Source organism: Crotalus tigris, unplaced genomic scaffold (genome assembly GCF_016545835.1).
Source record: "Crotalus tigris isolate CLP2741 ecotype Arizona unplaced genomic scaffold, ASM1654583v1 scf7180000018371.15429387391:27106975, whole genome shotgun sequence".
Classification (NCBI taxonomy): domain Eukaryota; kingdom Metazoa; phylum Chordata; class Lepidosauria; order Squamata; family Viperidae; genus Crotalus; species Crotalus tigris.
In genome coordinates this window covers 15,558,630-15,579,255 of record NW_024096970.1, presented here as the reverse complement: position 1 = coordinate 15,579,255, position 20,626 = coordinate 15,558,630, and the positions used below count along the sequence as shown (strand labels likewise).

The window sequence follows — 20,626 nt, the reverse complement described above, 5'->3', positions numbered from 1 at the left end:
GTACAAGAATAAGAGAAAGAAGTAGCAGCAGCAGTAGCAATATAACTCTATTCCTCCAAGATATCCCTGAATAGAGTTGCAACTATGCCAGGCTTAGAATCAGTGGAAGCTAAGGAAAAGGAATACCAACTAAAATGGTAGTGGCAGAACAGCTCCTTTAAAATTTTGTGGCTTTGGATTTTTGTTTTTGTTTTAATCAGTTTTCCACTTTTTCTCATGTTGTACTGTATAATAGAATTGTTATTACATTTAATGGCATGTTTCCAGTTAATATAATATAATTCATATCTTAAACAAGATTCCAGTTCCTGTTTAGTCCATCATTAATTTCAAGTACTTATTTAAAGAAGAAATTCTGAAAATCCCACATTGCATTCCATATTTCAGGGCTTTTCAACCAGTGGTACGAGTACCACCTGTGTTACATTGGCACCTGGAAGGTGGTACGCAACCATCCTAGAAAAATGGTAGCAGGGGAGGGGAATGAGTTGAACTGGTGGCAGCACCGCATAAGCCTGAGCGAGAGATGGCTGGAGCTGCAAGGTATCAGGACTTAGCGGAAACGCCAGGATCAGTGCCGCTTTCCAGCTGATCGGCGCGTATTTGGGGCTATCAGGGCTCAGTGGAAGCGTCAGGATCAGCGCCAGGCTCCAACTGGAGCTTGGCACTGATCCTGGCGCTTCTGCTGAGCCCTGAAGAAGCACCAATCAGCTGGAAAGCAGCATTGATCCTGACGCTTCTGCTGAGCCCAGTAGAAGCGCCGATCAGCTGGAATGTTGCAGCATCTCCAGGGTCTTCTGATTTACATTCAGATGCTTGGCAACTGATTCATATTTATGACGGTCACAGTGTTACATGGTCATGTGAAGTGACCAAAACCTGCTGCAACCACTCAGCAGATGGAGGGAATAAAAACCAAACCTACCCCACCCCCATTGCCAATCCTCAACAGAAATGCTCACAACAATGAAAACCTTGGACAGGAGGAAGAGCACCACTGGGCACTGTCTTGCTCGGCTGTGGCTTGGGGGGCAGTTTTTTCAGTGCCATTGTAACTTCGAACAGTCATTAAGTGAACTGTTGTAAGTTGAGGACTACCTGTACTTTATCACTTTTTTCCTTTTTTTTTTCATCACCAAGTTTTTGACACCTTGCTAGGTGACTGGTGGTACTCGGATGCTACCATATCTTAAAAGTGGTACAATGGGTGAAAAGATTGAAAAGCCCTGCCATATTACACTGATATCACTAAAAAGGCACAATCAGTATGAATAACAATACACATTTGGAGGTGCAGGGTTTTTAAAATGACAGTGTTAATACTTGAATTTATTTAAGTAGACTTTAACCCTATTCTTTAATTCATGTGAGGAGAGAAAGACAATCAGAGATCTTAACCTAAGTATATTTCTTCCAGTGAATGTTTTATTCATGTGAGGAAATCCAAGTTTAAGTACATCCTCACCCCAGAACTCAACCTGTGACTTTGGGCCAATTATTCTTTCCTCCCTCTCCCTTTCTCCCTCCTACTCCCCCTCCTCTCTCTTTCTGGAATTCTTGTTTCTCTTTGACTTTGGTTCTTTCAGTGGTGAGATTCAGTCGGTTTGCACCACTTTGGCAGAACCGGTAGCTAATTTTTTTTACCCAGGCCCAGAATGGACTTCCGGAAGCGGCATCCACACAGAGAATGGTTGTTCACATATTTGATCCCACCACTGGGTTCTTTGCTTGTAGATATTTCATTACTCAACCAGGTAACATCAGTGTAAGTAAATGTGGGATTTGCTCCTTATTTATAGACTTTACCTTTACCTTGGCAATATTGGTAGGGGTGTGGTTTTCTCCTTGGTGATTCTTTGATTAAAGTATTGTTTTCTGCCCCATTGTTTGGCATTGGTTTCTACTTGTCTAAGATATTGGAGGGAATGTGTTTCAGTCCTTTTGTTTCCTTTTTATTTTTTTGAATGATGTGTAAATCATTTCACTCCACAATTCAACCCTGAGCTAAATATATTCTCTTTTATTAGCATTTTGTCTGTCTGTCTGTCTGTCTCTGTCTGTCTCTCTCTCTCCCTCCCTCCTTCCCTCCCTCTGTCACGCAACCTACCTCACAGAGATTGTATCAAAAGGGAAAAGTTGGGAGATGGAAACATAATTTGTAGTCTGTAAGACAAAATATTTCCCTGATTTCATCTAATGCTTTTATAACTCTTTTTTCAACTTTACTGCTCCTTTAAACTCTTCACACTAACATGCAGTATGTTTGGTCCCATTCTGTCTTTTTTTACTTTTTCCAAATAGTTCTGCTGTGGCACAAGGTCACACTATACTTTGCCCAGTTCTAGCAATGCCATACTTTGTTTGTTACCACTGGTCATGACATATTTTTAATGAATGAGATTTTTGCATGATTTTAAACTCCTATCACTTTTGCAGTGTTATTTGGCAAGTATTCTATGAGATACTTGAATTGTAGAATATATTGCCTCTCTGCTCCTTTTTTTCAGCTGACACATTTTAAAAATTTGTTCTTTAATAAAATGGTAAACATTGTCCATTCTTTTCTACCTATTGGCAAATCCCCATCCCTTCTTCTGTTACCTTCTATTTCTCTAGCATTTAAATTTATTCCTGCTTTGGAGGCTGTCCTTATAGTACTTCTGTTGCTGTTCCATTTCTATTCTTTGTGCTATTCTACCCACCTTTCCTATTCTATTACTTGCCGTGTGGACTGTCCCTTAACATCTGATAGTTTTCCAGACACTTTGTACTTTATCACTTGCTTGAGAAACCTTTCCAGGATCTGTTTTTCTGCACAATTACTGCTCTGTGATTTTGCTTGCCTTTTTGTCTAAAGGGAGAAGGTTGCCTTTCATGATTTTCTTCTTATAACCTTGATGGATATTCATCAGGATTGGAGCAGACAATTCAATGGAGACAGCACTTTTCCAAAATTCTAAACGACATTTTGGTGACCAAAGGCATCTTAATCAATGTTGATTATTTTGGAACTGCTGATAGCATTTGATGGCCCTATTTTAATGTCTAGGTTATCATCTTTGGACATCATTTATAGTACATCTGAAATCTTTTTTATGATTGGATTAAAGTAGCAAGTATGTCTCAGGAATTGGTCTTGGATCCTATTTTACTTACCCTTCCTATAGGTGCCCTAATATATGTCAGAGCATCCAATATCATCATTATGTTGTTGATCCTCAAATCTACTGGTTTTTTGTGGTCCTTGAAAAGAATGCATGACTCACAACCAATCATGGTTTTTTTGTGTTTATAACCCTATAGTTAAATGTCTTAGTCTTATGCAGTTAAATGCCTGGTCTTATTCTTTGTTGTCTTATGACAACCTGCAAACACAACAACACTTCCTCTGATAATTAAATATTAAATAATCTAAATCTGATGGAGTTTTTTGTAGACAAGAATAGAATCACAAAACCCAGGAAGGATCAAGGAGCCTGAAATATTACAAACAACAGAACAGCTAAGATAATTTACCTGGCTATGAGTGATCTAATTTTTGTGCATATCAGGGACAGTTGAAAAACCCTCTTGGCCTATACTTTAAACTTAAAAAGTTTCCAGTATGAATCATTTCAGAAAATTATGCAACAAACATATTTTGGATAGGCTGGCAATCTGTGTATAAATCAAATAAAATATACTGCAAGTCATCTTGAAAAGCAAAACCTGCCTTTAAAGTAAGACATGTTAATTGCCTTCACTTTAAATTCATTGCCCAGAAGTTATTAAGCTGTAATATATGCAACAGAAATAATAAAAAGGAAGAGAAATTAATTTTGAAACAAATCACTTGCAAAATTCAAGATGTGCATTGTTGAGTCCTTGGCGAAAAGCAGACGCGAGAAGCAGTTGTAGTTCTCAGGTTTTCTTTTATTCTGTGTTCAGCTTACAGGTGAAGGCTTCAGCAACGCCCAAAACATCCCAGCCTCTTATATAGGCAATTCCCGGGTCAATGTGTTACTTTTCCCGCGCCATCACCCGCGCACGTGCACAGGCGCTGGCGACAGCCTGTCTGGTCCCGGGCAGCTTGCACCTGCCCGGGACTGCCTGCAAACGCCCCGAGCCCGTTTGCAAGGCTCGGGACATAACATGCATATTTCCAAGAAAGAAGATACATTTTTTTTCTTTGAAAAGCCAGGTGTGGGGGTGGGGAGGAGGGAAAGCTTTGCTAATCATTATTCAAGTCAAATTCTCACATTCTCACATGACCATAGAGCAATTTAATCTCCAACATAAACTGAGTTAAATCCTAATATACTAGATAAGAAAATGTTATCTTCTAAATTCAATGTCATATTTATATTGTGCTATAGTTTAATACCATTATATTTGTTCATCCTATTGATAAAAAAATCAATATAGTCAATTATTTATTCGAGATTAATTTATCCAAAGCTAAACTATAGGTGTTATGTCCCGAGCCTTGCAAACGGCTCGGGCGTTTGCAGGCAGTCCCGGGCAGGTGCAAAGCTGCCCGGGACCAGACAGGCTGTCGCCAGCGCCGTGCGCATGCGCGGGTGCTGGCGCGGGAAAAGTAACCCATTTACCCGGGAGTTGCCTATATAAGAGGCTGCGAGGCGTTTGGGCGAGGCTGAAGCCATCTTCCTGTAAGCTGAACGCTGAATAAATGAAACTGAGAACTCCAGCTGCTTCTCGTGTCTGTTTTCCCGCCATGGACTCAACACTGGCGACGAGGATGGGATGCCTTGCACTACCTGGAAAGGAAGAAGTGTAAGCTTACCCAAGGAGTCCTGAGTGGCGAAAGAGGAACAGCGTCGACTCGGCAGCTGCCCGCCAATCCGGTGCACATTTGGGAGTAGGCTGGCTGATAGACCCGTCTCCTGAAGATCCGAAGATGGCGAAAATCGGAAGGCTTTCGGAATTCGACGTCTCACATCCAGAGCGGTGGGAGTCCTACGTATCCAGAATGGAGAACTACTTCAAGGCAAACCAAGTGAGGGAAGATAGCTTGAAGGCGGCCACCCTGCTTTGCGTTTGCGGCCAAGACGCCTTCGAAATCGCAGAAAACCTTGCAGCACCTGTCCCAGTAGAGTCTGTAAGCTACGCAGACCTGAAGAAGCTGCTGAAGGAGCATTTCCATCCCAAGGTGTCCGTTATCTCATGGCGCCACACCTTCGAACAAAGGGATCAACGGTCCGGTGAGTCAGCCAAGGAATACATCGCCGCGTTACGGAAGGCCGCCAAGCCCTGCGAGTTCAAGGACCTCGAGGAACGACTGAGGGACCGATTCGTGTGCGGGTTAAGGCATCACGAGCTACAACAGAGACTTTTCGCAAAGGAAGAATTATCCTTCCAAGACGCCTTAAGGGAAGTCACCGCAGAAGAAGCAGCAGGCGGCGCCGTCAAAAACATGCGGCCGATCAGAAACAGTGCAGAGGATGCGTCCGTGCACCAGGAAGACGTCCGACGAAACTCCGAGGAGGATCCGGACGAGGAAGTCGACCGTCTACACCCCGCGAGGGAAGAGAACCAGAAGGGAAGCTCTTCGGCTCCGCTCAAGTGCATCGGCTGTGGAGGTCGCCACAGGAGACCCGACTGCAAGTTCCGCTCCGCTACCTGCCGGGCATGCGGTAAACAAGGGCACATTGCAGCTGTGTGCCTGGGCCGACGAAAGGCACAACCCCAAGAAGAACGCCTGAAGGGTACAGATTCCCCAGCCAGAATAGGGTAGGTTTTTGCGCTTTCGCGAAGAAGCATCTGTAGAACAGGCACACACAAGCCCATGAAGAAAAAAGCTGTCACTCAACGTGAAGCTACAAGGGGTTCCATTATCTATGGAACTAGACACAGGGTCTGCCCTGTCCATCATTTCATTGCATACATTAGGAAGATTTGTTCCAGAAGTGGGTCTAAGGCCAAGTTAAGGCCTTCTGATATTGTATTAACAGATTTTCAGAACTCAAGAGTGTGTGTTAAGGGGGAGGCCACCCTTAACGTGCAATACAAGAGTTTTGAAGGTCCACTAGACTTATTAGTAGTAGGGGGTGAACGAACGAGTCTCATAGGACTCGATTGGTTTGAGGCCCTGGGGATACACGTCACAGGACTCAATAGCTTACAAACACTCAACCTACAGGAAGTCTGCACAGAATTTGCAGATGTTTTCAGCCCCCAGCTGGGCACATTCAAAGGACCACCTGTGTCCTTAAAGATAGACCCCACTGTCACTCCCATTAGGATTAAAGCAAGAAGGGTCCCTTTTGCTTTAAAAAGTAAGATTGACACTGAATTAGACAAACTAATCCAACAAGGAATCCTAGAACCTGTTGATTCCAGCCCATGGGAGACCACCATTGTCACGCCTCTAAAGGCAAATGGGGACATTCGCATTTGTGCTGATTACAAATGCACACTCAATAAGGCATTGCAGCAACATGCCTATCCTGTTCCTGTGGTCAGTCACATCCTGGACTCTCTCAAGGGGGGGGCGTGTTTTTGCAAAGCTTGACCTAGCTCAAGCATATCAACAGCTGCCTGTTGATGATGATGCTGCCATAGCTCAGACCATTGTGACCCACAGGGGTGCCTTTAAAGTAAAAAGGCTACAGTTTGGAGTGAATGTCGCTCCTGGGATTTTCCAAAGCGTAATGGAAAACACACTACGAGGTATACCAGGGGTCTGCCCCTACTTTGACGATGTCTTGATTGCAGCAGACTCCACACACATTCTAGCTGAAAGGCTTAGGGCTGTCCTGTTAAGATTCAGGAAATCAGGCCTCAAGCTCAGAAAAGACAAATGCCAGATTGGGGTGCATTCTACTGAATTTCTGGGATTCAAAATTGATGCTGCTGGGATTCATCCTGCTGAATCCAAACTAACTGCTATTTTAGATGCACCCAGGCCAAAGTCTAAGGCCGAACTTCAGGCCTTTCTAGGCCTCCTGAATTTCTACAATTCTTTTCTTCAACATAAAGCTAGTGTAGCTGAGCCTCTTCACAGGCTACTAGACAAACAGGCTGTGTGGCTGTGGTCACAAGCGCATGAGGCTTGCTTTAAAGAAGTCAAGGCCTTGCTCACTTCTAACAGTGTTCTTGCACATTTCAACGAGTCTCTCCCTGTGTGCATCGCTTGTGATGCGTCCCCCTACGGGGTTGGAGCTGTCCTGAGTAACCTCAGGTCTGATGGAACTCAGGTTCCTATTGCATACTACTCCAGAACACTGTCTTCTGCCGAGCGCAACTACGCTCAGATAGACAGGGATGCTCTGGCTGTTGTTGCTGGAATTAAAAAATTCCACGATTTTCTATATGGCAGGCATTTCACGGTCTTCACTGACCATAAGCCTCTGCTGGGACTGTTTACCACACGTAAGCAGACTCCCCACATCATTTCCCCTAGAATGCTTAAGTGGTCTATTTTCTTGTCTGCATATGATTTTTCATTACTCCACAAGCCTGGGAAAGAAATGGGCCATGCTGATGGCCTCAGTAGATTGCCTCTGCCAGTAGTAGAAGCTGACCCCGCGCCAGCTGTCAACATTCTATCAATCCAAGCCTTGCCCGAGCTTCCTCTTAGTGCCAGGGATGTTACCGCTGAAACAGGTACAGATCACACACTTTCACGTGTCCGCTCCATGGGTCCTGTCCGGGTGGCCTGAGCACTGCCCTAGTCCTGAGTTTCAGAGTTTCTGGTCCAAAAGAAATGAACTGTCCCTTTCTCAGGGTTGTCTGCTTTGGGGAAACAGAGTTGTCATTCCCACCTCACTGAGGACTAGGGTCTTAGAATCCCTCCACGAGGGTCATCCTGGCATTGTTCGTATGAAGGCTCTTGCACGCAGCCACTTGTGGTGGCCTGCTTTAGATAAAGATATTGCGGCTAAGGTACACGCATGCCACCTGTGCCAACGATCTCGCCCAGAGATGCCCCAAGCTCCTGTGCATAGATGGGAGGAAACACAGTCCCCATGGTCTAGGGTGCACATTGACTACGCTGGGCCCTTTCAGGGCCAGTTCTTCGTGGTCCTTGTTGACAGCCATTCGAAATGGCTTGAGGTTGTACCTGTCTCATCCACCACCACTGCAAAGACTATTCAGGTACTGAGGGGGATTTTTGCTGCACACGGGCTGCCAGATGTCATTGTGTCCGACAACGGCCCTCAATTCACCTCCTCCGAATTCCAAGCTTTCTTACAGGCAAACCTGATTCGTCAGGCCACGTCTGCGCCTTTTCACCCGTCCACCAACGGTATGGCTGAACGCATGGTGCGCATCGCAAAGGACGCCTTGAAGAGACTCACCTACGGGGACTGGCATCACAGGTTGGCTGACTTTCTCCTTTCTTATCGCACCACACCGTCCACTTCTACAGGGAGAAGCCCAGCTGAACTTCGTTGGGGGCATCAACTTACTACTAAACTTGACCGGTTGCATCCGGACAGACTGCCTTCATCTACCTCACATCTTAGGGCACCTAGACAACTACTTGTGGGTGCCCCGGTTTGGGCTCGCAATTACGGGCCTGGTCATACATGGGTCCCCGCTTCTGTGTCCAGGATCACAGGTCCTCTCTCCTACGAGGTTGCCCTGGACAACGGTCATGTCCTGCGTCGGCACATCGACCAACTTCGCTCTAGGCGAGACTTTTCTACTGAGACTCCTGGGTCTTTTCCAGGGGGGGAGGGGGACCCTTTGGAGCAAAGGGAAGGGCAAGAGCTACTGCCCATCTCCACTGAGGGAGCCACAAACGGCTCGTCCAAGGTTCTGCAATTGCTCCGAAAAGAAAGTCATGGAGCTTACCCACACAACAGGCACTCATGCCTACTCCAGCCAGGGAGTCACCCCGGGGGCATACTCATTTTCCACACACATCACACAGCACTCCAGCAACGGAGGATACCCGGGGGCATCCCAACAAATCATTCCCCGCAAGAGAGCTGGCACACAATTCCCAAGGTTTGCCTGACCTTACCCCAAATCCTACAGGGGGTCAAACATACACAGAGCTAGTCGAGGAACCAAGTCCCGACTACAACAACCCTAGCACAAATCAGGGAACACCTGAGTTTTGGGAAAGTACAGAAACCCACACGATCCCCGAACAGAAGGGGTCAGGTGAATGGACAGCCTCCTGACAGGTCTTGGACTGAACCTAGGTAGGTTCACAGAGACGCCCAGCAGTGGCTATCACTTCAAGGGCCTGAGGGTCTACAGCTAGGTAGGACAACCAGGTCACAAAGCAACAGAAGCCCTGGCCTGACGAGCCCGGTGGGCAAGCAAGCAGGCCAGGCATCGGGCACAGTCCTTGGAAGACACCAGGGCACAATAGAGAGAACAGGCTCACGCCTCCCTCCAGTCAGGGGACTTATGCCAGTAACCCAGAGCTAAGAAGGTCACAGAGAGCAAAGACATCTCCTAAGTATCTAGAAGATTACATAACATTGCTGGCAAGGCAAAAGCCAGTAATCAGTGGGAGCACTGGGAGCAAAATGTCATATAAAATAAATGTTGTATGTTGGTAGTAGTTTTAGCCCGGGGGAAAGGGGTGTTATGTCCCGAGCCTTGCAAACGGCTCGGGCGTTTGCAGGCAGTCCCGGGCAGGTGCAAAGCTGCCCGGGACCAGACAGGCTGTCGCCAGCGCCGTGCGCATGCGCGGGTGCTGGCGCGGGAAAAGTAACCCATTTACCCGGGAGTTGCCTATATAAGAGGCTGCGAGGCGTTTGGGCGAGGCTGAAGCCATCTTCCTGTAAGCTGAACGCTGAATAAATGAAACTGAGAACTCCAGCTGCTTCTCGTGTCTGTTTTCCCGCCACGGACTCAACAATAGGCATTACTTTTTCTTTCTCTCATTAACTAATTTATTCAGAGCAGGCTTCCATGTTATGCCTATAAGCCACATGAGGCCTACCAAGCAGCATTAAATGCAGTAAACCAGCATTTTGAAAACAGCAATAGCACTTAGACTCATATACTGCTTCACAATGGTTTACAGCCCTCTCTAAGCCATTTACAGAGTCGGCATGTTGGCCCCAACAATCTGGGTCCTCATTTTACTGACCTCGGAAGGATGGAAGGCTGAATCAATCTTGAGCTGGTGAGAATCAAACTGCTATGGCAGAATTAGCCTGCAATGCTGCATTCTGACCACTGCACCACTATGGCTCTATGTAATATAATAAACTTGTCACTGTCCTGAAACTCATGCTTCTGATTAATTCCAAGCCTCATCGCCACCACTAGCTCTAGTGGTTTCATTGTTCTGTTAGCCACCAAGCATCAGTTAGGCATAAAAATATACAAATCTGTAGTTCTAAAGAATAAAATATATCACAAATATATCATTCAGATGGATCAAGATGAGGATCACAAAGCACTCTTATATTCTCCTTCACCAGTCATTACAAATGGAAGAAGGAGAAAATTACAATTCTTGTGTAACTAATATTTATTTTATAGAATTGATATAGAAGATTGGCTTGTAGTTTGTGCCTAAAAATACTTATTTTATAGAAAAAATCTCATTAACCCTTTGCAGCATGCTTCCTGAGTGCCTAACTACCTTTACTTTAGAAGTATTATGATATTCCACAACTGTTCATTGTAAAAAGAAAGAGCATCTTCCATGCTTTTATGGTTAAATGTATTTCATGAACAGCAGTGGTCAAATGCCAAACATTAGAAATAGCAGAAAAGGCCTTTTTTCATAATTAATAGAAAATTATCTTTAAGCTCTGCATTCTATGATCAACACAATTAGAATCAAACTAGTTCAAATGGTGGAACTATTATTCCTCAGTGGGATTTGCCCACCCCACTTGGGCTGGGCTGAAGAGGCCTACTGCAGATCCCATCAGCCAAGGAATTTGCATTTACAAAAAAGTCAAGGAAATATTTGGCACATAAATTGAGACGAGAGAAAAATTTTAAAATTACAAATGGGAGCACAGTAATAACATAATTTAAAGATGCAAAAATATTTCATCAATATAATTTTAAAATACCTAAAGGAGAAGAAATTTTCCTGTCAAAGCTCAATGAATACCTAAAGAAACAAAAACTACCAAAAATTGCAGAAAAACAGAAATAATTAATGAATGGATCTATACCATTAAGGGAGGTTTGATAAAGTGGAAAATAGGCAAAGTGCCTGGACCAGATGGTTTATCAGTCTCTTGTTATAAATATATTGAAGATGAATTATTTCAACAATTGCAAAAAAATATTTCTATTTTATAGACAGTTGGATAGAAAATAATTAGTATTAATAGCTAAAGACTTGAACTCATCCTTAAATTACCACTTGATATTATTACATTGAAAACTTGGCTAATACACACACGCATACACACACACAGCCACACAAACACACAAACATTCCTATACCTATAGATACATACATTATATACATCTAGGATTTTGGTACCTTTTAAAAGTGTTATTCTATCTTGAGTCTAATTTAACTTTCTTTCAGCCGTGGATACTGTAATCAATTCCATAATTCTTTCCCCAAAGTGGATCTTAATCCAGCATGAATTAGAGTTTTCACCTTGGATAAAGCTACTTACAGGATTAGTTATCAATATTTATGGGCAAATCAAAATGTATTTGAATAGCTGAAGCAAACATTTAAAACAACTTTGAAATTGATGAATTTATCAGTTTTAAAATGCATCCTAAACAAGGTTTTGGCTGCAGCATGAAATAGGCAGGAGACAGAAGCTCTGGACTGGATTACTGCTTTGTGGCCACTCTGTGTGCATCAATCTTGGGGTGATTCTTGATTCTCCAAACAGATCTGAGAGATGAAATTCCTAGAGCACCATTGGAGAAAGTCAGAGTGATTCCCGTTAAATACAGGTATGAGCTCATATTTGGACCTACATTAGGGTGATATGGATAGAAAAACGTTTCTATTTTTCCACTCTTATTGTGTCTACCAATAGCTGCTCAGAAGCCCCACTTAGAGTGACTCACTCCCTGGGGGGGCGGGTGGAGCTTGGGCAACAGGATCATCTCCAGGGCTGTGATGAAGAATATCCACGCTATCTGGAAGAAAAAAGTCACTCAGGTTTGCTCAGAGTTGGATTCCAACTGGGCAAGTCCTAACAAGTTTCCCAGAAAATGTCTTCGGAGTGGTTCATCAATTCCAGTGCTTTGATCTCTCAGTAGCTTTCAATGTTGTTGACCACAGTACTTTCTGGACTAGAAATGGGAGTCAGGAGTGGGACGAGCTCTGTTTCAGTGGTTCATCTCTTTCCTTTGTGTGTTTTTTCTTATCAATGTTCATGTCTGTGGCCTAACCCTAACCTTAACTCTAACCCTAACCCTAACCCTATTATGTCCAACATCTTCATAAAACCACTGGATGAGATCATCTGCAACTTTGGTGTATTGTCATCAGTATCATATATAAATGCCTAACTGATAACATAGTAGAATTCCCAATTGCTGGTGTGCTAGAAGAGAATAATGTGCATCTGTTTAATTGTCCCTTTTACCCAAGCTTTTCTACAATAATGTTATCTAGTAGAATAGAATAGAGCTGAAAGGGTTCTTCGAGATCTTCTAGTGCAGCCCCCCCCCACTCAAGCAGGAGAACCTATATGATCTCAGACAAGTAATTGTCCAGTCTCATCTTAAAAACCTCCAGTGACGAAGTGCCCATGATTTCTGAGGGCAAGCTGTTCCACTTGTTAATTGTCCTCACTGTTAAGAAGTTTCTCCTTAATTCCAGGTTGCTTCTCTCTTTGATCAGTTTCCAACCATTGTTTCTTGTCATGCATTCTGGTGCTTTGGAGAATAATTTGACCCCCTCTTCTTTGTGGCAGCCCCTCAAATAATGGAATACTGCTATCATGTCACCCCTATTTCTTATTTCTTTAGACTGGCCAAACCCAAGTCCTGCAGCTGTTCTTCACATGTTTTAGTATCCAGGCCTTTTATCATCTTAGTTGCTCTTCTCTGAATTTTTTCCAAGGTCTCAACATATTCTTGTAGTAAGGTGACCAAATTTGTTCCAGTATTCCAGGTATGGTCTCACTAGGGTTTTATAAATTGGTACTAATACCTCGTGTAACCTTGATTCTATGGCTCTGTTTATATAACCCAGGATTGTATTAGCTTTTTTGGCTGCTGCTGCACACAGCTGGCTCATAGTCAACTGATCATCCACTAGGACTCCAAGGTCCCTCTCACAGTTATTGTTTTTGAGCCAGGTCTCATCTAATCTGTACTTATATCTTTGATTTTTCCTGCCTAAATGTAAAACTTTGCTTTTTTTTCCACATTAAAATTCATTTTGTTGGATAGGGCTCATTGTTCAAGTTTGTCAAGATCTTTTGGGATCCTGAAGTTTTCTTCTGGGATGTTGGCTATTCTTGTCAGTTTAGTGTCATCTGCAAATTTGATGAGTTCCCCTTCAATTCCCTCATTTAAGTCATTTATGAAGAGTACTAGGCCTAAGATAGAGCCTTGTGTTACCCCACTACTTACTGCTTTCCATGTGGATGCATACCATTGAGGACTACTTGTCCTGTTGAGTATGGTTTGCCAGCCAGCTACAAATCCATTTGGTGGTGATTTTGTCTATTCCATCTTTTTCTAGTAATACTCCAAGAATCAAGAAGTTAGAAGTATACTTAAAATGGGTCAGCTCCTTGGTAACACTGTACTTAGAATAGGTGACCAAATTGCTAACCTCTATCATTTTAAGAAATATATTCCTATTTAAGAGATTTATCCTCGTCATAGAAAATCATTGTGCTTTTCATTTCCTTAGTGTATTTTAAGTATCTTTTTTTTCATTTCTTTGTCTACTTATAACAGAAACTTTTAGGAATATGTTAAAAATATGAACCTATAGTTTGTTAATGGAATCATCAGAGTCTGAATGTGTGTAGTTTGTACTTTCTTCTTTTTCCAGTATTAATAGTGTTCTCTGCCATGATTATTCACCGTTCACAAGTGCTATGCAAATTTATGGTGACATCAGATTTTAAGTTTATAACTATAGACTAGAAAATCCCTTGAATGATTTTTCTTCCAGTTAAGAAATATCATGTATACTTTTCTTCCTTCATAACAAAATTCCTGCTTAACCTGACCTTGATGTAATATAAGATGTTGATTATATAATCAGACTATTTGATTGTCAGTAGTTTATTCTGTTTTTAGCAGATTATGCAAAAATATTCTCTAATTATAATTGATGACTCTAAATGAACTTTCTCATGATAAAAATGGTTTAAATTCATCAGATAATAATGTGCTTTTATTTGCAAGCTTGCTTTTTACACCGTGGATAAAAATAAGTTATATCTTATTAAATACAGCATAAACTATTGACTAAGTTTTATAGTAATTAATTACAAAGTTTCCTGATTTCCATAAATTTCTAAAATACTTTTATTTACATAGATTGTGTTTATAAAATTAACTTCTGGTCAAGATACCCTTGACCTATTAAGAATAATGGAATAATCATATCATTTGTGGGAATATTTTCACTCTTCCAACATTGAGCATATGCTATACGAGCTGCAGTCAATATGTGTATAATGATATGTTGGAGTTGTTTTTCCATCTTTAAATTTATTATGCCCAAAAGAAATAATTCTGGTTTAAAATCCATTTTTATCTCCGTTATCTCCTGTATCCAATCTTGGAATGCGCAGAAATTAACAAACTTACGTTAGAATTAAAAGACAAGGAGGTGACAGAATTCTATGAAATTTGGAATAAATGTTATAATTGGCTAGAACAGAGAAAGGAAAAGACATAATTATTGATGTACATAAAATGTAAATAAGATGAAAAAAATGCTTAAAATGTATAGTACTGTTCTATTAAAAGAAAATATTTATGTTTATGTATTTTAAGTTTGTTTGGGTGTATTTTTTTAAAAAGAGTAAAAATAGATTAAATAGATTAAACTAAATTTGTTATATCATGTGAGGAAATAGAGAGGGAGATTTTTTTAAGGTATTAATTTTAATTATATATACTATATGACTTGTTTTGTTATGATTGATTACCCTTTCAGCACGGTGTTTTCCTGAGCACTTTGATGTTAAATTAAAAAAACAATAAAATGTATATTAAAAAAAAGAATAATGGGATAAATTCAGCTTACCTTGCAATAAGAGAATTAAGGTAAAAAAAAAATCCCTTGAGATTAGTATAGTTTTATGAATCATCATAATCACAAATAGCATATTGTATATAAAATGCCCAATTAAACATGTACAAATTCAGGAAATGGAATGCATAGATTCAGTGTATAACAGTGATTTTGGAATGGCCACTGTCTTAGAATATTTTCTCCTTCCTATGAAGGCAATATTTCATAACATCATAGCATTAGAAGATACTATAAAGTCATCAAGTACTTGAAATGTGATCTCTTAACTATCCCATTTGAAGCACATTGATATTTACCTTTTTTTTCCAGAATTCTTAAATCTCTGAAGACTACCTTGTATTCTTCTTTGGCAATGTTTCCCTCCTTTTATTTCCTATACATTACCTTTTTCTGTCTAACATTTTAAGAAGGCTGTGTATATCCATTTTCTTCTCTTGGTTTTCTCCCACTTCTTTTGAATTGCTCACAATTCAGTTTCTTGTTTTGATTTTCTGAGGAAGCTGGCAGAGAAGATGGCAAACAACAATCACATGAATGCAGGTCAGTTGGTAACCTATTGTAAACGGGTTGCCAATTGCCCAGATCACAATCATAACTTTGGGCATAGGTCATAAGTCTCTGCATTTAGCGCTGTCATAATTCCTAACAGTTGCTGAGTGAATAGTTGTTACATGAGGACTATCTGTAGTATGTACTTGTTGTAATGTCTATGGAATTCCAAATTGTGACCTGGCCTTGTGGTTCTTTGCTTGTGTTCTGCTTTCTTGGCCCCAGTCTCTGGCTGCATATTTAGTTCATGGCTTTTGTGATTTATTTATTTATTTTATTTATTTATTTAATTGATTTATATGCCGCCCAATCCCAAAGGACTCAGGGCGGCGTACAAAATTAAAACAATCATCGAGAATAAAACAATAAAATAATTCAATCATACCGCAAGTCCAATCATGTCCCGCCCCCCCCCCCCCGGGGACATCAGCCCCAGGCCTGCCGGAACAGGAGAGTTTTAACAGCTTTCTTAAAGGCCAGCAGGGTGGGAGTTGTTCGAACCTTGGGGGGAAGTTGATTCTACCAGGTCGAAGCCACCACAGAAAAGGCCCTTCCCCGAGGGCCCGCCAGCCGACATTGTCTGGCCGACGGGACCTGAAGGAGGCCCAATCTATGGGACCTCACCGGTCTCTGGGAACTGTGCGGCAGTATGCGGTCCTGTAAGTAACCTGGCCCTATGCCATGAAGGGCTTTAAAGGTGATAACCAACACCTTGAATTGCGTCCAGAGACCCACAGGAAGCCAGTACAGCTCGCGGAGGATAGGTGACACATGGACGTACCTTGGCGCGCCCACAATCGCTCTCGCGGCTGCATTCTGAACCAACTGATCTCCCTATTTTGTCCTGATCTGCAAAGTAATTCTTTTCCAGATTAGTGGGAAATGTCCCATTTTTTCCAAGACATCCTTCATGAAGGTAATTGCATATATACACCTCATTCTGTTTTTTTTAAAAAAAAGTCTGAAAAAACTGTTAATTTTAAGTAAATAATAATTGACTGAACCTGCTTATTTAACCCGACACAAAGTCTGAAGCAAGTCACTGTATATTACACCATGTCATTGTTACTTTAATTTAGAAGTGTATTTATGTAACACTGGACTCCTATGCGTCATTTAAGTTTAGTTTAGTTTATTACTAAACTGTAAAAAAAAATTATAGTTGTTCAACATGGTTATTCCTACCTTTTATTCATACATGTACACATACTTAGCCTTCATCTACACATACTATTGCCTTTTGAGATAAGCAACATTGACCAGAGCGCATAAATATGGCAAGGAAAAAAATGAAGGGAAAAAAAGACATGAGGTAAGGAACAAATAAAGGAAAAACAGCTAAATTTAGTTTACACCAGTACTGTTCATTACATCTTTCTTTATCATCCTCTCTTTGCAAACCATTATTGCTGCCTTCAGGTTTATGTAATTCTATAACATTATTATTTTTCTCTTTATAAGGATCCCATAATTTTATTCAAAGTTTCTCACCCTTCCCCTGCTCTTCAGGCCTTTCGGTCTTCCTTGAAATACCATATTTGCTTTACAATTCAGTCCTCATTCATTCTCACAAGATAAATAAGCTACTTCAGTGTGCTATTTTTCCCCACACAAGCCACTCCATTTTGTATCCAACCCACATTCATTCATTTATCACTCATTCATTCTTAGCTATTTCTGTTATTTTATCAGACATGTTTTAAAATATTTAATTCCTCTTATATTCTCCTGAAATGTTAATTCTCACTGTCATGTAACTAAATAAAAGGAAATACCCAATTTAAAAAGTCTGTCTTTTTTTAGGGGGGGGGGACTCCTATCAACAAGTTTTTATTCAGTATAAAAAGAGATCATATATATCTCTAAACATGCTACCAACATTTCTACATTTTTTCCCTATCAATGTTCTCTTTAGTAAATATTTCACCAATGTACACAAATTCACACATCTGCAACTGTTCTGTTATTTATAAGAAACTTGCTACAGTTGGCAGAAATGAATAAGATGAAATTTAACAGGGAGAAATGTAAAGTCATGCATCTAGCTAAGAAAACAAAAGAATGTTGATAGAATGGTGAAGATCTGGCTCAAGAACAGCAAGCATGAGAATAACTTGAATATACTAGTGGATCTATAGTTTTTTATATTTGCATTTGCCATTTTTATATCTTTGCTTAGCTGTTTACACCGTCCAGAGTCTCCTTGGGTGAGATAGGTGGCTGTGTTAATCTGATTCTTAAGTAAAGAAACAAATAAAATGTTTAGTAAACTATAAATATATCCTTTAATTGTTTATATCCTTCTTGAAAAGTCAAAGGGAATTGTGATTAGATCTGAATAGTTCCTTGTTGTGCTATCAGTTTTAAGAAGAATTGTGATGTTAGTTCCTGAGAGGAAAGCTGCGTAAGTTAAAAAAAAAAATGTTATTAAAAAGGTCTGTGTATTTTTGTTCCATCCTAGGAACTACAGTGTAGAAGATAGATTTCCTTTCCATTAAGATCGTGCATATTACTTATGGCCCAAGGGATGACACAATATATTGAGTAATCATAACAGCAACAACAATAATAAATGTCATTCATAGGCTTCATGCCTGAAGGCCACATGGCATACCATAAAGCAATAAAAAGCATTTTATAATAAGGAAACCCCAGGAGTTTGTAAACAAAGTTCCCCATTCTATCCTACCCACTCAGGAACACTAAAGATGAAAGACTATAAAAATTAACAATGAAACTAAATCCCCAAAATTGAGTTCAGCTGTCTGGGATAATAAGCCAGTGAAATTTGGATTCAGAGCACAATAGATTTAGAGAGAAAGATCATAGGATGAAATGTCCCAATTGAAAAATGAAGTCCGAACTAGAGGATTTTAAATTGTTTTATTCTCCCAATATATATCTGAACAACACACATAGTTTAACCTGCCTTCAGTTGACAGCCGTTAAAAAAAATAACAAAATCCTAAATTTGAATTTAACTCTTGATGACAATATGGGCACAACTACCAGGTATATATGGCAATTATTCAGAATATTATGATACCATTTTGGTATTCTTACCAAAATAAGGGATTGACTCTGCTTTGTTTTTGAGCAGAAATAAAGTTGTCCCATTCCTTCCACCTTTAAGAAAGGAGAAAAAACAAATAAAAGAAAAGCAAAGCTCATATCATGTCCTGACTATAGTAGGTGGGAAAATCTTTGGATACAATGGCTGGGGTGTGGGAAATTGTCCCACCATGCACCAGTATTTTAGGATTTAGAATGCAGAGTATCAACTGAGAGACTAGAATGTTTATTAATATAGACTTTAGATCATTAATAGACAAGGGCTGTTTATTGTTATTATGCATATTGTCATGGATCTTGTGCAGGAGAGAAAAATAATAGTGCTGTATAGAAAATAAGTGAGAATTGATGCAAACTGAGGAATCAATCTTGTGACTTTGGAAAACAATGATTTTTGACCTTAAAAGCCCATTTTGACTTGGTCATGTGGACTCGTGGAATTATTCTTATCTATGTAACAGGTTGATTTACTGATCTGGTCCAAGACTTCCAGGCAGCAGTCTGAGTGAATGATTGAGCAGAGGCAGCTAACCTCTGGACCTATCAAAATCCATCACTGGACAAAATTTACTCTATTCTCAGTTGCATCTTCTTAAAGACTATTGTGATAATTCCATACATTCATATAAGCCAGTGGTTCTCAACCTGTGGGTCGGGACCCCATTTGGGGTCAAACAACCATTTCATGGGGGTCACCAAACAACGCAGTCCGCCATTTTTTCCCCCTTTTCCTTAGCTGTGCTACTCCCTTTTATTCTATTGGCTTTTGAAAGCCAATAGAATAGACTCTCTTGAATAGAGTCTAATTCTATTGGCTTTCAAAAGCCAATAGGAATTGTCCAGCCTGTCTCTGCCCTGCTGAGCTCGCCAAAAGTCCCATTCTGCAAACAGTGCTGCACCAGTTGAGTAGTCCTCGACTTATGACCGGTTGAGTAGTTCTCGACTTACGACCGGTTGAGGGTCGCAGCATTAAAAAGGTTGAGAACCACTGATATAAGCAATTGTAAATACTTGTAAAAAGATGGATATGACTTGTTTCCTTGCATTTTAAAGTTAATATAAGGTTAGAGTTGTACCTAATTTTGTATCAGTTTCAAGAAAGCAAATGACTATCCATTTTCAGTCATCATCTATACATTCAAGGTCCTTCCTTCCTTCCTTCCTTCCTTCCTTCCTTCCTTCCTTCCTTCCTTCCTTCCTTCCTTCCTTTTTTATACCAGAAATTATGTGCTTTTTGGTTTTTCTTGTTGGGACAGCTTCTCCTACCATAAAAGAAACTATCTTAACTTTTACAATTTGCTGGTCACCACTAGACTAAGTCAGGGTGGCCTTCTTCTGGCTTTGATGTATCCTTTCTTACATTGTAAAATTCACTCAAATTAACATTAATTATTGTAATTATAACTTCCAAGCACTGTGAATAAATTTGCTCTTTAACTTTTCCTTTCTCTTTCTCTTTCTTTTTCTCTACCTCTGTCATTCTTTGAGAACTTTCCTCTTTTGCAATAAAATATGACTGTTTCGGACCCCTCAGGAAGTTTCCTATTTGCATTACACTATACTAATTTTAATACCATTAAGCTCACTTATAATCTCACAACAACTGTACACTTGATTATACTAATTAATTAGGATTAAATATAGAGTTACCAAGACCAACTGTTCTGGAATCTGAGCCCAAATGTCTGTGCAGGGGTCATTCTTAAGAATTATTACAACAATTTGTCCTTTGCATTCCACTCTGGCCAAGTGATCAGAACCAAATGGTCCACTTATACCATTTTCTAAATGAATAAGATAACTATATTATTTTATGACTGATATAACATCTATAGCGACATAAAATAGATGGTAATATCAGTATTT

At 40.5% G+C, this 20,626-nt stretch overlaps 1 pseudogene; it reads left to right on the top strand.

The window, feature by feature from the left end:
- The first annotated feature begins 6,064 nt into the window (after positions 1 to 6,064).
- On the top strand, positions 6,065 to 8,628 carry LOC120311851 (annotated as a pseudogene).
- The last annotated feature ends 11,998 nt before the right edge of the window (positions 8,629 to 20,626 follow it).